Raw genomic sequence first — 14,959 nt, 5'->3', positions numbered from 1 at the left:
TTCTTTGACTGTGGTTGCCCCGGTTGCGACACTGGCTTCTGCAGGGAGGTTATGAAGTATCTCTGTGCACTGACGTGTCAAAATAGCATTAATTCACTGTTTCTAGTCTTGATGCTACTCAAAGTGCACATTCACCCTTTTCACACTCACTGATGGTATGCAAAGTGCCAATCTCCAATCTAGCTAACCATACAATAGAATAGAAACAGACTGTACTGTTTGTTTGTTTTTAAAGATTATTTCTCGACACGTTTTGGCTTTGATGGAGAAAGGCTAAGAGGGACAGGAAATGTGAAGAGGCAGAGAGAGCTACCTGGAACAGACTGAAGAGCTGGGAGCATCAACGTGAGCGCTCACAGACTCTCTGAAGCACCCGGGCTGGAGGGACGGGTAAGAGGAACAGGACGAGATCTTTAAGCATCAGCCCGTGTTTCTCCTGAGAGGAGTCCGAAAGGTTTGAATGTCAGACAGGGTATCTTAACAGCAGTTTACTGGTCGCTCATTGAATAATTCGTCACATTCAATGTTGCGTCCTGCTACAACTTCTCCTCAGAGAAAAGCAAGAAAAAACCCTCACAAGAATCATTGAGCGTGCAATCAAAATCAGCGGCACCACTCAAACCCGACTCTCAGACCTCTACAGCCGCACAGCACAAAGAAAGGCAGGCTCCATCACTAATGACCCTTCACGCCCCCTTCACCACTCTTTCAGAGACTCCCATTAGGCCGCAGCTTCAGAGCCCCTCCAACAAAAAGAGAATTCTTTCATTCCTGCTAAAATATCCAGTTAAAACACGGCTAAAAGACCATCACTGCCTCTTAATGCAGCACACCTGCGTTTTTACCTTTTACAAACCTGCATCATTATGTTGTTGTTTCAGCAAGCTTACGACCTGTTAACTGCAAGTAAATCACAAAAAAATTGATTCATTTTTCTGGTTAATTTCACTAAAGTAAGCCAGAATGTGTAACTTACTATTTACAGTGAAACTGAGACTCGACAGAAACAGATGCCGCTCCTCCGGGGGATGTAATGTCCGCCGTTGCTCCCAGAGGCGACATCGTCGTCAGCTGATAGTCGATGGGTTCTGGGATTGCTCCAGTGGTAGCGGCACACGTGACCAAACTGACCATTCTCCATCTCTGAATTTTTCTCTCTCTTATCTTCCGTTTGAGAGTCTTAAAGTCCTCGTCCTGATTGGTTCATACAGGGAGTAATATGTTTCCTAACCATTGCAACACAAGTACAAATTTATGAGGAGATCCCAAAGCCTGAGTTTACCGCACACCACAGATACAAGGTTAAAACAACAATCTTTGCATCTTTTTCGGGGTAGATGGTACAAACATGGGTGTCCTTGAGCAAGACACTAAATCCCCCAACTGCTTGGGGTGCATGTTCATTTGCAGCCTTCTCACTCTGACATCTCTCCATTAAAGGGCCAGTTCGCCGATTTTCAAACTCAGTCTTATCATGCTATTATGGGGAGCTAATGCCATTATGGTAGAAAAAAAATGCAATTTGTCTCTGTGCCTTTGGAGGACGCTAGCTGCTTCTCCAATGGGCCCTGGAAAACCTCCACCAGAGGACACGTTTTACGTAGTCTGGCGGAGGCCAGGGAGCTCGCTAAACTACACGTCCTCAATTTAAGATGTCCGCCTCCAATGTCTGCAGTGTTCAGATTCTGTCCCGCTCTGAGCCATCGCCTGCAGCGAAACGGTCGTATTTCACTCCAGCGTCTGTCGCTGGGCCGTTCCTTTTAGAGGGAGAGGCGCAATGCACGCTGGGTGTTGTAGGAATGTAGAATGGATGAAACCACGAGCTGTTTGTACGACTTTCTCCGCATCTATTTCAACATCAATTTCAAATATTATTGCTTCTATGGATTACAGAGAACACCAGCTTTGACCGATAGCGGCTTTTTACAGGGGAGAACTTCTCCTTTAATGCACCTCCATAGAGTCCTGTGTGTGCATGTGTGTTTTTTAGCCTATGTGTGTGTAGCATGTTTGTGATAATAACAGTGAACACACTGGGATTAATAAAGAATATCTTCATCTAGTTTACAGCTGCTTACCTAGCCATCAGTGTGTGATTATTTAGTATGATAATGAAGAAAAGAAGTCCAAATTAATTAGTCTCTTGTAATCTCTTCACTCAACTCTGTCAAATAGTGTTTATTTCCTTAATAATATCATTTGGATTAAGGAGGGGGTTGCAAAGGTGTCACACAAACACTGAGCTGTGTAAAAGACGAGACTGTGGATGTGTTTTGGATGAAGATACTGTGTTAACACATTTGAATGACCACATTCAGACAACTTATTCTGATAATGATCCGCATAATCAAAGCCTAACACCAACACACTGACCGGTCTCCATGACTTTTACAGCCGTGATTTGAGTGTAAAAAGCAGTCTGTTTGTCAGCCCGCTGCAGAGGCTCATCATGCAGCGTGTTATAAAACATTCGGTGGGGGCAGGAACTTAAAGGACAAACTAACACTGTGTTTTTTACTTCCTTCTTCCTGAATTGTTTACAGCATTATGGGTGGTGTTGATAAAACTGCATGTGAGTTCATCTCACAGGCCTGTGGGGGCACAAGAGACGGTGAAATCACTGTATATTTTAATGCATGTGTCGGCTGGGAATGAAAATATATTCCATCCCACTTCTTTGTTTGCAGCAGCCTGTAAATAAAGTGTAGGTGAACCCTGTGGCTGTCTCTGTGACACTGATGGAAAAGGATATTCTGGGCCCAGCGTGTGTCCTTCATCCCTCACCGTCACGGTGGCTGCTTCCTTCCCATCATCCCTCGGCAGGCGAGTGTCATTCAGTGAAATGTGAGCGGCCGCGCTTGTACTGCAAACCTTGGCAGCTCTTGTGATAGCTGCTAAGTATGGAGCTACTTCATACTGATGCTTTCCCTGCTCCACTCGGTCTAATGCTGACCAACGACACAAATGGGCCATAGACAGGGACATAATCCATATGTTGAACGGGGTTAACAAGAGAATCAATTGCTCTGACACTGGAGGGTGGGTGTGTGTAGTCATGTACTGAGTTTACTGCTTTAGTTAGGTATTAAATCATTTAAATGGTAGAGAAAGAATGGTCATCTTTGAGTTTATCTTATTCTAATAGGATTTGTAAAGGTCTCATAAGACCAGGAAGTGAATTGTCTCATTTTGTAGAGCTCCATATAATCCTCCAACAGAGGCATTAGCATTAAAATAACACACAGGAAATTCTCTGGCATATAAATGTCTCTTAATCCTTAACCCTTTGACACCCACTCCACTTGTTGCTATGCCTTGCTACATTCAAGCAGACTCACAGCTGTCGCTCAGAAGGTTGGCGGTTCCACTTCTAGCTCCTCCAGTCTACACGTGGTGGTGTCCTTGGGCAAGACACTGAACTGTAAATTGTTCCTGAAGGTAAAGTGTGTGTGTGCGTTGGCACTTTGCATCACAGCTTCTGCAGTGTGTAAATATGTGTTTGAATCACAGACTGTTTATAAAGATGGACGACATGACAGCGCCCTAAAAGTGAAGCCAAACCCTCTCTATCGCCCCCTGCTGACTGGCTGCAGTGTAGGTCATAAAGCCCGCCTCCTCCATGTTAACAGATGGGACATGAGTCAAACTATAAAATCAAAATACACGCCCGATAAATGTTTCTCAAACATGGTTTCTGTCATTATAGTTAGTAATTATCATGATTTTACGTCCAAGTGTTAATTTTTCTGACAAGTTTACTTTTAATTAGTTATTTGATGCTGTAAAAAGTGGGTGTAACCTCATGATTGACAGCTCTGTTGACAAATACAGCCCCTGCAGCCGATCTGTATGATGGATGGATGGATAAATAGATATATAAGACACAACAAGACACGCTACAAACATATTAAGAACACGCTAAAAAAGGCACAGTGATAATTAAGAACAGTTGTATATAACATGTATATAAATGTATGTTTTGGTTTAGTGCAGTGATTCTCAAACAGTGGGGCGTCACCGCTCCTGTGTGTTTTGTTGTCGTTCGGAAAATGTAGCAGGTGGAACTATGTTTGGATGTCGAACAACCCGGACTCATTTTCGGGTGGCACAGTACACAAACGCGTTGCCCTGGTGATTTCCATGACAGATTTCCTATTCAGACACACACAGAGAAGAAGTCTTGCATTGTCAATGGACTAATATATTAGAGGGGCGAAAACAAAAACAGCTGACGCGTCAGATACCAACAAGACGACATTGGCCGATGTTTACGCTGACCAACCGCCAAAAGTCAAGAAAATATGACTTCGCTTATCTTGCTCTTGGATTTACAACGAATATGACAGGAGATGGACAGAGACCTGTCTGTGTTATATGTCTGAAAGTCTGGAAGCTGCAGTAAAAATCGGTTTGTTGTTTTTCTTAGCACAGATGGAACTTTATTGTTATTGTTCTGAAAAAGTTATTATTTTATCATATTTCTATTTGAAAAAGTCTGACGGAGAAATTGAAATAGGTTTTTTTTTTGCACAGCAAATTACTCATAGAAAAGTGAAAAGATGTTACGATCTTGACTTTCTTTCAATAAAAGTTAAACTCGACCCATTTGTGACAATTTTGTTGGGGCAGAGGGGCCTGGAAATTATTCTTTCTTCAAAGGGGGGCATGACAGAAAAAGTCTGAGAACCACTGGTTTAGTGGAAGGGGCGGGACATCAATACCACGGCTCCACCAGTCGATACTGCAGAGACGCTGGCACCAAATGCACAAGCATCGCCCACTCAGGGGAGGATTCTGTCTCCACTTTTGTACAATGAGAGGAGACGCATCGTCCTTCTACAGTCATTGGTTTGAACGGTTGCACGTGGCGTCTGTCGAGCACTATGCCATGTCGGAAATTAGAGGTGCTGTCCATTCACTAATGATTGTTAGACCTTTGCAATGAATTTGCACATTAACGTTTTGAGGATTACACGTTGGGCTGCAGGCTGCTCTGAACGCAGCGAGACAAAGCTGCACTTTTAAACTATTTTCGTATTAATAATGGATCAAATGACTCTCTGTTATGTAAAAATGGGTTGACTGACACGGAATTATCTCCAAGCTCTGCAGTGGCCCTAAACTCTACAGGGTGTTTTTAATGTCTTTGAGCCCATTGTTTTAAATATTAAAGCCTCTGCTCTAATCAGCCTTCTTTTCAGCAGCTGTACAACGGTACAATACCTGCCAGCACCGGTCGATCGGCTGAGCGTTTAGCTGCTTAACAGCCTTTTTTCCCTCTGGAGTTTCAGACCAAACAAAGCTAAAAGGAGATGAGTGGTTTTGAATTAACAACAATGATATGTGTCCAGAAAATAATCCAAACGAGTTATATTATCGGCCCGTGTCAGGTTGATGTTTAACTCCTTCAAATTCCAATATACATCCAATGTAGTCCTTCTCAGCTGCCCCGGAGTTAAATCACTTAATGCAGCTTTAAAGTTGTAGTTCAACACCCCGCATTGCAAAGTACCTGAATTAATTATTAACCAGGGTGTTCTGTTTTAAACCACAATAACTGTTAAAAGTGAGACTCTAATGAATGCACAGATTTCATTAGACCGTGGTAGTCCACATGGCGCGAGCACCCCTCAGGCAGAGCGAGTGGGCGGTGAATCAGTAATGATTTCAGTGATATAAAAGCAGTCAGTATCTAAGTATCATATGCAGATCAATGCTTGATTATTCATTGTTCTATATTCATACAAAGAGTGCTTCGCTGTGGCTGTGCAATGAGGAAGAAGAGCATCACGTGAACAAGTGAAAACATCACGCCCCTGCTGAGCCGGAGCTGTACTCAAAATAAAACACCTCGGTGTTATTCTCTTGACTTTCACAGAAGACACAGGGGCGTCATCAGCCTCTAAATTACCAAACTTATTTTACCTAATATCTACTTATAAAGCTGAGAAGATCCACGCTGAGTTGTGTAAATTGCACAGAGCCAATGTTACCGCAGAAGCATGAAATAGATATTGATCCCATTGGGAGCTTCTGCTCTCTTCAGCATCTCCTCTCTAGCAGGGTTTTTAGGCTTATTATACGGCACAGGGTAATTATCCACTCCAAGAGTCGACTCATTTTTTCTCAGATGTTATGACAGTCGCAGGAAAAGTCAACTTTCTAGTCGAGGCAGATGGCTGTTCACTAATGAGTCTGCTTCTGCTCGAGCTTTCTGCCTGTTAAAGGAAGTTTTCTTCAAGTGTTTGCTCACGGTGGATTAATGTTGGGCCTCTGCTGCAACTGCTCTATTTTTAAAGTGTCCTGAGATAACTGTTGTTATGATTTGGCGCTAAATAAATAAAACTGATTGATTGACATGAGCACAAGCAATACCATGCCATTGTACAGCATAAAAAGTAGTTTATTTGGAGTATGCTGAGGGTCGGGATAGGGTGGGAAGAGAGGGGGGTCGAATGGGGTCGAGGTAGCCGTCAGGAAGCCGAGGGTCAAGACTCATGGTGGGGGCACGTCTCTATCCGCTTTCTGGTTCAGCTTCCCCCAGTGGTTCCTGTGTTGAGATAGGAGAGAGGAGAGGAATGGGGTTCGGGGAGGAGGCTTTGAGAACTGAGACGAACAGCAGAGAAGGGGTTAGGCAGGCACAGGGAGGCACAGGTGTGAGAGCTAACGAGACACATGTGATTGATTAGTTAGGGAGGCGTGGTCCTGTTCGTGAACTTCCTCCCACAGTCCAGCTGCCCAATATCAGCCTCACAACCCTGAACAGGATAAGCGGTAGAGATAATGTACAGATGGATAATTTACTCTTTAATTTCAATCTAAAGCCCTTTTTCCACTGGTCAAAAAACCCACTAACAACCGCCAACACCCGGCTTTTTTTGCTTAAAGCTCATGTGAGGAGTTTTTCACTGGTTATGAAACAGACTGAAATTAATTTTGATGACTCTATATGAGCTACAAAAGCAAACCAGACCATCAGAGACAAGATTATTTCTATATTTTTAATGTCTGAAACTGCTGGTGGGTGGGTAGGTGTCAGACGAAGTGATTAACTGCACGCTGCCTTTGTTTACATTTCCCAGGGCAGAAATTTAAGGTGAGTGATACATGTGACTGTTGAAGAAAGCAGGATGAGAAAAACCACCTAAGCATGTACAGGACAAAATCAGCAAAGAGATAAGAGGTACAGCTTTGTCCACAGGGGGCGCCAAAATCAACACAAACTGAAAGTTCCTCACAGGAGCTTTAAGTAGCGGGTGGATGGGAAAGGCTACCATCGGCATTGATGGGAACACAAAACCCGTGTCGACACGCTAATCTCCGCCCCCTTTCCGGCGCGATGCTATGCTCCGTCTGTAACTTCTGCGACTCCTCATCCTCTCAGCTACAAACTTCGCCCGTCTCCGTCCGAGCAGCGCTCGAACATCGTTCCAAATTTGTCAGCGCAAGTTTGATTTACAGACTGAATGAGTAATTGATACAATAAAGACCTAACCACCGTAACATCTTCACTTTTTATTAACCCTGTCTCCAGCAGGTTTGTGACGTCAGATAGTGACGAAAGGCGTATACTTCACTGGCAATGGGAAAAGAGACAATTGGCATCAATAACTGCGTCTTCCCGGGTCTAAAAAAATGGCGCTAATTTCAGTGTGAAAGGGGTATAATAATTAATTCTGCAATATAGTATTTTTATGGAGTTTCTCAGCACTTTGTGGATGCTGAATCCATCAGCAGTGCCCCGCCATCAGCAAGTGAATCTTCTTTCTGGAGCAGAAAGGTTTTTATATGCAAATAACCAAATATCAGTGATTCAAACTTTATATATGATAGGCTTCTGCAACATTATCAGCGAGTTCACTGTTAGGGCTTATTTCATCAAAGTCAGACTCTGAGGCTGAAAGAAATAACAGTAATATCTCAACACTTTCAAAGTTCAATAATTGTTTCACAGACAATTTAAGTTGTTGAAGGGCGCTTCACATTCACGCCAACAGATCTAAACTTTATCTACTTCTGTGTTTTTTCTGTGTGAAGATGGAAAACTTTTAAAAGTAGTTCATCTGTTTTCTTCCACTTCCTTTGTCATTACATGAGACAGCAGCTCATTTAAAAAGCTTATGTTTTATTCAATTTAGTTCCATTTTGTGCCCTAAAATGAGAAACAGGCCCAAACATTTCAGAAAAACGTTTCCTGATGGTCATATTTCCTGATGTCTTAGGAAACAAGCGTCACATCATGGAATGTAAATGGTGAATATTTCAGTCTGTTTCCTCTATTTTTAGAAAAGTAGTTAATGTCGCATGCACACGAGGCTCCTGTCTAGGCTCAGTGCCAGCTTTTATCACTGTGGGTTTTCTGCAGACGGCGAGAACACAATGCGTCTTGACCCAGTTGGACGACATTCCAGGAATCCTGCTTCACGCTGGCGATGACATTTAAAATCACAATTCTCATTGTTGGAGGAGCTGAACCCTGACATAGCTCCATCAGTAAATGGTCAAAACAGTCTCTTCTCCTCTGGCACTTTCCGTGAGTGCTTCAATGGCGAGCAGATATTCTGCTACTATTAAAGGCACACAGCTTCATCTCAAATGCCATAAAAACCCCAAAGGAAGATGTTTGACACATTATGATTATATTTATAAAGACCTCAGGGCAAAGTGTGCTCTTTTATTGCTGGTAATAGTCTGATGACATTTATGAATATTTATGTAATTAAAAAGTATTATATTGAGTCTTCTGTGTCCTTAAAGTGTTTCTCCTCATTCACTTATTTCAAATCTGTTCAGTAAGGGCCCGATCACACAGAACGTGCTTGTTTTCAATGAGAGGGACGCTTTTTGCGCGCTGCAGAGCGCCTCGCGTTTTTTGAGGAAACCTTGAGTTGAAAAAACTTCATCTCAAAGCAGAGGGAGTTTTTTCTGGGGCCTAACTCTGTTGTTAAATCAGCTCAGTGATGTCAGATATTCATCTTACATGTTTGGAAAATCAAGAGAGGTGTTGGAGTTCAATTTTCTTAAACTTTAAATATGTTCTAACTTCATTGATTGAATTATGTTCAATACATACACAAAGTGCCTTTTTTTGGGTACAGTTTGCCGTGGTTACAGTCAGTAGGAGGGCTTCAGCTCATCTGTTTGTTTCAACACATCACTCCGGCCCTCAAAACACCTCACTGGCTCCCAAAATCCTGTTATTAGTCCATGAACAACTTCATGGTTCAGCTCCTGAGTATATTTCTGACCTGCTCGCACACTACAACTCGACCCGGCCCCTCAGGTCATCAGGTGGACGTCTTGTAGCTCTACCAAGAATTGGATCCAAGTCCGGTGAGGGGGCCTTTAGTTACCGGGGTCCTTCTCTCTGGAACAAGCTGCCTGTTGACCTGAGGTCCATCACAACGGTGTCTACTTTTAAAACTAAACTCTATCTATTCTCTCGAGCGTACGAATAGCTTGTGGTGGGTCTGATGTACATTTTTGGGGGGTGTTTTTTGTATTCTGATGTTTTTTCCCCCGATGTAAAGCACATTGAGCTTACCTGTAATGAAATGTGCTTCATGAATAAAATTGCTATTGCTTCAAAATTGTCCATAAGAATTGGACAAAGCGACGACAGTCTGAAAGTCTCAATTTTGTTTTTCTGGAGGCAAAATTTGACCATATTTAGATGAAAGGGTGGAGCTGGAGAGGAAGTGAGGGCTTAGAATGCTAAGTGTTTACTTGAAGCTGGCTTGGTAAGCCTTGGTAAGGTGCATCCATAATTTATGGTAACTGTGACATTATTGTGATGCAAATTTTGGCCAGCAAAAAACAACAAACCAAACATCCTTCAGGGTTCTGTTTATTAAACCGAATGCTTTCCATTTCTAAGGCAGCTGAAATTGCAACTTGTCAATCACAAGGTTGACACGACTTAAAATATATCCTGCTTCATTGCCTAATGTTCTCTTAATAGAAGCATCATTTACAAAATGAGCATTGTGATGTATTGATGAAGACTTGAAGCTAAAGATTGAAACCATAAACTTAAAGGAGGGTCACTTTCTCATAGACTTCTATACAGTCAAGACTTCTTTTGTTACAGTGTTACAATTTTGTTCAACGTACATCTGGGAGTTAATACAACACAAGCAACGATCAGGACAGGAGGGAAAGAAGTCAGTGAGAGCCAGAAAACTGCTTCAAGTGCGATCGGACACTGGTGCTGACAGGCTGTGTGCGGAGGCAAAGCACAGGGTGTGGTGGGCGGGAGGGAGTGTAGACCTGGATGAGGGCGTTCAGGTAGGCAAGTAGTGGAGATGCCCTGCCGCTGGTTCAAGGCACTTGAGCATGTGTGTCAATTCTTTTAGACACTGAGGCTAAATCTACGTCTTTTATACAGTTTAACCTCATCTCAAAGTCTTCATAAATGAGATTGCTCTGTTCAAAGCCTCTAGAAGTTGTCAATTTGACATAGTGGCCACACTATTTTCCAAAATCGACGGAAAATAGCTAATAATTTTGAGGAACATGAACTTCCCAGTCCAAACTTTTAGATAACCACTTTTCAAATCATTAAGTCCAAAAGTTATTTCCCCAGCTTAACGCCTCAGAGCGCGGTGGTTGGGATGCAGGGTTACAAGATATTCTGGTCCGCTTCCTCTATGGGCCCCATGATGCGGATCCTATTCAGGAGATCCAGGTAATTTAATCAAACTTTTAGGGCTTCATATGCCAACGAGCAGCTTCAATGAGCAGGACCCCGTGTCCAAAGCTGTATCCACTTCTCTGAATACATCCAATGCGCGGTTGTCATGGAGATGACCGTCAGATATTAAAATTCCTTTCTTGCTGTCAAATGCTGTTCCCAAGGTCAGGAATGAACTTTCAAGCTCCGTATTATAATAAATATGACATTATAATACATCATGCTGACATTTTATGACATTTTGGGTTTATACTCGTGACAGGTCTGATAGAAAGTATTACCTTTTACTCAGACCATATAGGACTTCCTCCTGCTGACTTTAGTTTGCAGCACAATACTGAATGATTTCAAAAGGAAGTGATTTAAAAATGTTCTGGTTAGTAAGAACAGGATGGAGGCTTTGAAATAAAACCAACTTACGTCATAGCTTCCTGTGAGCTACAGAGAAAGTCATATTGCTATGTTAGCAGAAGCAGAGACGTCCCGGGGGGTCCGAGGCCCTGCGCGAACTTGATGTTCCCGTCCCGCTGTGGTTGCGGCCCCGTAGGCTTAACTAGCCAATGTTGGTGGTGCCTGATCCTCTTATTAAATTCTTCCTTTTTTAGAATTATTTTCCTTTTCTCAGCACCCGACTCGTGTTTATGACATATGTTGCGCTCTCGTGCGGCCGACATTGTTTGCCCTTCTTCTTCATCCTTGCAGTGAGCAGCGAGATGGAGCACGCACTACGTAACGACACAATATCAAAAATGAGAAAAACAGAATAATTTGTTTGGTTAGATTTTTGCAAAGTGGAATTGACAAACAGGAATTTCATTTTAGAATCATTGTGGGTCAATAACAGTCTTGAAAATATTAAATATAGTAAAAAAAATGCAGGGCCGGGGTTGCCAGGTCCGCGGTTTTCCCGCAGAATTGGGCTACTTTTGAAGTGCTGCTGCGGAACCTGTGCGAGGCCCTTTAGAGGTGCGAGGCCCTGTGCGGTCGCACACTTCGTACAGCCCATGCGACAGTTCTGAGCAGAAGATAACACATTTCTCATTCATTGCTTCTGTATTTGCACATTACATATTCTGATAACATCTTTGTTTGCGTGAAGTGTATTGTGGTGTTCCTCAGGGATCGACCTTAGGTCCTCTTTGACTGCTAATCTTTCTATATTTGCTTCGTCAAATTATTCTAAATTGTTTCACTGTGTTTTATTTGTTTGTTTATACTTTTAATTCAAACCATTAGTGAAAGAATGCACACAGGTATCCATGTTTTTCCCTTCAAAATAAAGCATTAAGCTTAGAAAATTACTCATTGTATGTAATCACAAAGGAATTCATTTATTTTCCAGGACAGGCAAAACCCAACTATCAAATCATGATGTTTCATTCCCCCACTGGCTTTAATTTTAGATTTTCTTTTGCAGCATACTGGAGAAGAACATTTTCTTTTCACATAGTATTTTTGTACTTTAAAGTGAGTACCGCTCTTTGATGCCATTGTATCTTCTCATTGTCCTCTTTAAAGAAGCTCGCCTCTGTCCCAGCATGCTCTCCTGTTTGCCCTTCGCTGTAACAAAACTACATTTGAGATTCCTCTATTTTTCACTGAATGAAAGGCTGTACATTGTGTCCCTGTTAAAACTGGAAAATGTTTGTCCTCACCAGGAGCATACACATGAGCACAACATTGACAAAGACTTTTTAAATTAAATTACATGTTCACAGAAATGAAAATTGAATGCAGCTGTTTAGTACAGGAAGTGTTTCTTCAGTGGGTTTTGGATGTGAAGTCTGCTTTGATGATTTGCATTTAACAATGCTGAACACGAGAGGGGGGGGGGGGGGGGGGGTTTAGATTTGCAGGACTAGCCTGTGCCCTCATTTCCAGCCTCGCCATCCTCTCTCAGCGGGTGGGAGGCACTCTGGCAAGTCAGAGTGGATCTTATGGTTCAACAGGATCCGGCAACTAGGTGCCATTTCATTTTGTTTGTGTTTTGTTTTTAATCTACCGTTACTATAGAAACACAGAGGAAAATTATGCTTCTTTCTCCCCGCGCAGCTTTTGGTTCTGTGATAGAGCAACTGAACCAAGATACAATATTAATGTTATACTATCACACTGGTTTTCGTACCAGTAGCTTTCAGGTAGCTTAGTCATGAATATTAAGTGCTTTCTTGGCCCAATTAAAAAGCATCCTAATCCTCCTGTCCACCTGGGTCTGGGTGAACAGAAATAGTGCAGTATTAAACTGGGATCAGGCATGTTTCTGCAACACTTGGCCTTCATAACAATAGTCACAGAGCATAGAAGAGTCTCTTGTCCTTCCTCGTGGCCCTCCATGTTTCCCGCTGATGCCTCATTATCTGCTGCAGCTGCACAGGAGGTGAGCACAAATGTATCGATTGTGGACGCCCTCAAATGGCAAGACTCAAGGGAACAATAAGAGAAATGTAATTTCTTTTACATGTAGACATCAGCAACAGATTGATTTTCTTGTATTGGAAAAAAACACACACACACACACACACACACACACACACACACAGAAGAGCATGAATTTAAATCATCTGAGCTCCGTGGTGACAAGCAACAGCCTCCAGCTTGTCCTCACTTTTTTCCACAGACTGTCTGTGATGTTTGGACAGGGAAAAAAGAACATTTTTTATATGAATAGATTCACACACACACACACACACACACACAGGCAGACACACAAGCACACACAGCAATACATAACAGAAAGAACATATTTCATACAGGGTTGACCTCCATCTAGTGGCAGAACTGCTTCCGCTTTAAATGCATTCAGATTAATGACAGGAACAAAGAGACCGTGGTGAAACTCAGCTGGACTGGAGCGGCCTACAGAGAGCACAATACAATACAACACAATACAATAAAAAAATGAAGTTGCAATATCTTTAACAACCTTGGTGATACTGCACTTACTTAGAAAAACCTAGGTAACAATTTGCACACAGAAATTACTTGTAAGTTTAACAGAGGATATTCTCAATAAAGTCTACCAAGAAATTCTTGTGAAGTTTACGAGCAAAATCTGGTTTTCATCAGTAGATTTTACTCGTTCTTAGTAAGTAGATATAACTCAGACTACCACTGTAGTTACTTACTTATTGCATTAAAAATACTTTTTCTATTTTCTAATTTTCCAAGCTTTTAACTGGCTGGACCTAATTAAAAGTTTACCATGGTAAGTAAACTACTCAGAGAATTTAAGAGTAAAAAGACTTTCTGTGTGGAAATTGTTACCTAGTAAGTAAATCGCACTCCCAATTTTTGTCAGTGCACAGATATGAACAGTAAAGTCATGGTGCACCCTGACATGTTGGTAATTTGAAGATTTGTAAAGAATCGCTTGACCTTTATTTTGCATTTTATGAAAAATGACAAATTCCTGTTTGACTCAAAAAGATTCAAAGATTCCTGCCGTGACATTTGAAATGAAATGATTTCCAGTAGGTGAATGTAAACAGCAGTTACAGCTATTAAAATTGCGAAAAGAAAGACACAAAGACACTTAAGTCATACGGGGATGGAACGGCTGCCTGACTAATGATGTATTTGTATCCTGAAGAATCATTTTTACTCTTAAGGCTCAAATTTAACCTTCAATATAAGATAGTTAAAGGAAGAATCAGTAGCAGAACCACATCCTTTTCATTCTGCTGCTATCCAGGTAAGTCTGGTAAAGTTTTAAACTGATTCAGTTTCAAGGCAGACCTGGACAAGACAAAACTACACAAAAGCAGATAAAAGATAAATTCACATTGAAAACGTTTAACAATATTTAACCAAGGCTAGAGTAATGTACAAACAGAGAACATTAAAGAGTGTCCTTGACCTTACAATATCATCTACAGTAACTTTTAATGCAGTCAGATATCAGATTCTTCACCTTCTTCAAACAGCCTTTTTTTCTTCCGTCCTAACATTAGGATTAGGCAGCAGATACACATGAAGGGGGAGTTAAAAGAAGAAGCAACGCTTTGAGGTGTTTGACCACCACCAGCCTTCAGAGCAGCGTCAGAGATCTTTGATGTTGAGCTTTTTAGATCTGAGCACCATTTCCACCATTCTCCTAAAGATGTTCCCTCAGTGTGTTTTTTATGCCAGCTGTATAGAGCTGCATGATGCACACGGCCGTCCAAAATTGTTGTTTAGTTAGGTGGAGATCTTGTGACATTGGGGACCTCAGCACATCATTAACATCCTTTTCTTTAAGCTGCTGTGTTGATCTTGGCGACCCCCGTG

This window comes from Semicossyphus pulcher, unplaced genomic scaffold (assembly GCF_022749685.1).
Source record: "Semicossyphus pulcher isolate SPU_LCO1_2020_fin unplaced genomic scaffold, fSemPul1.0.p SCAF_7, whole genome shotgun sequence".
Taxonomy (NCBI): domain Eukaryota; kingdom Metazoa; phylum Chordata; class Actinopteri; order Labriformes; family Labridae; genus Semicossyphus; species Semicossyphus pulcher.
The sequence above is the reverse complement of the archived record's forward strand: the minus strand, read 5'-3'. Positions refer to the sequence as shown.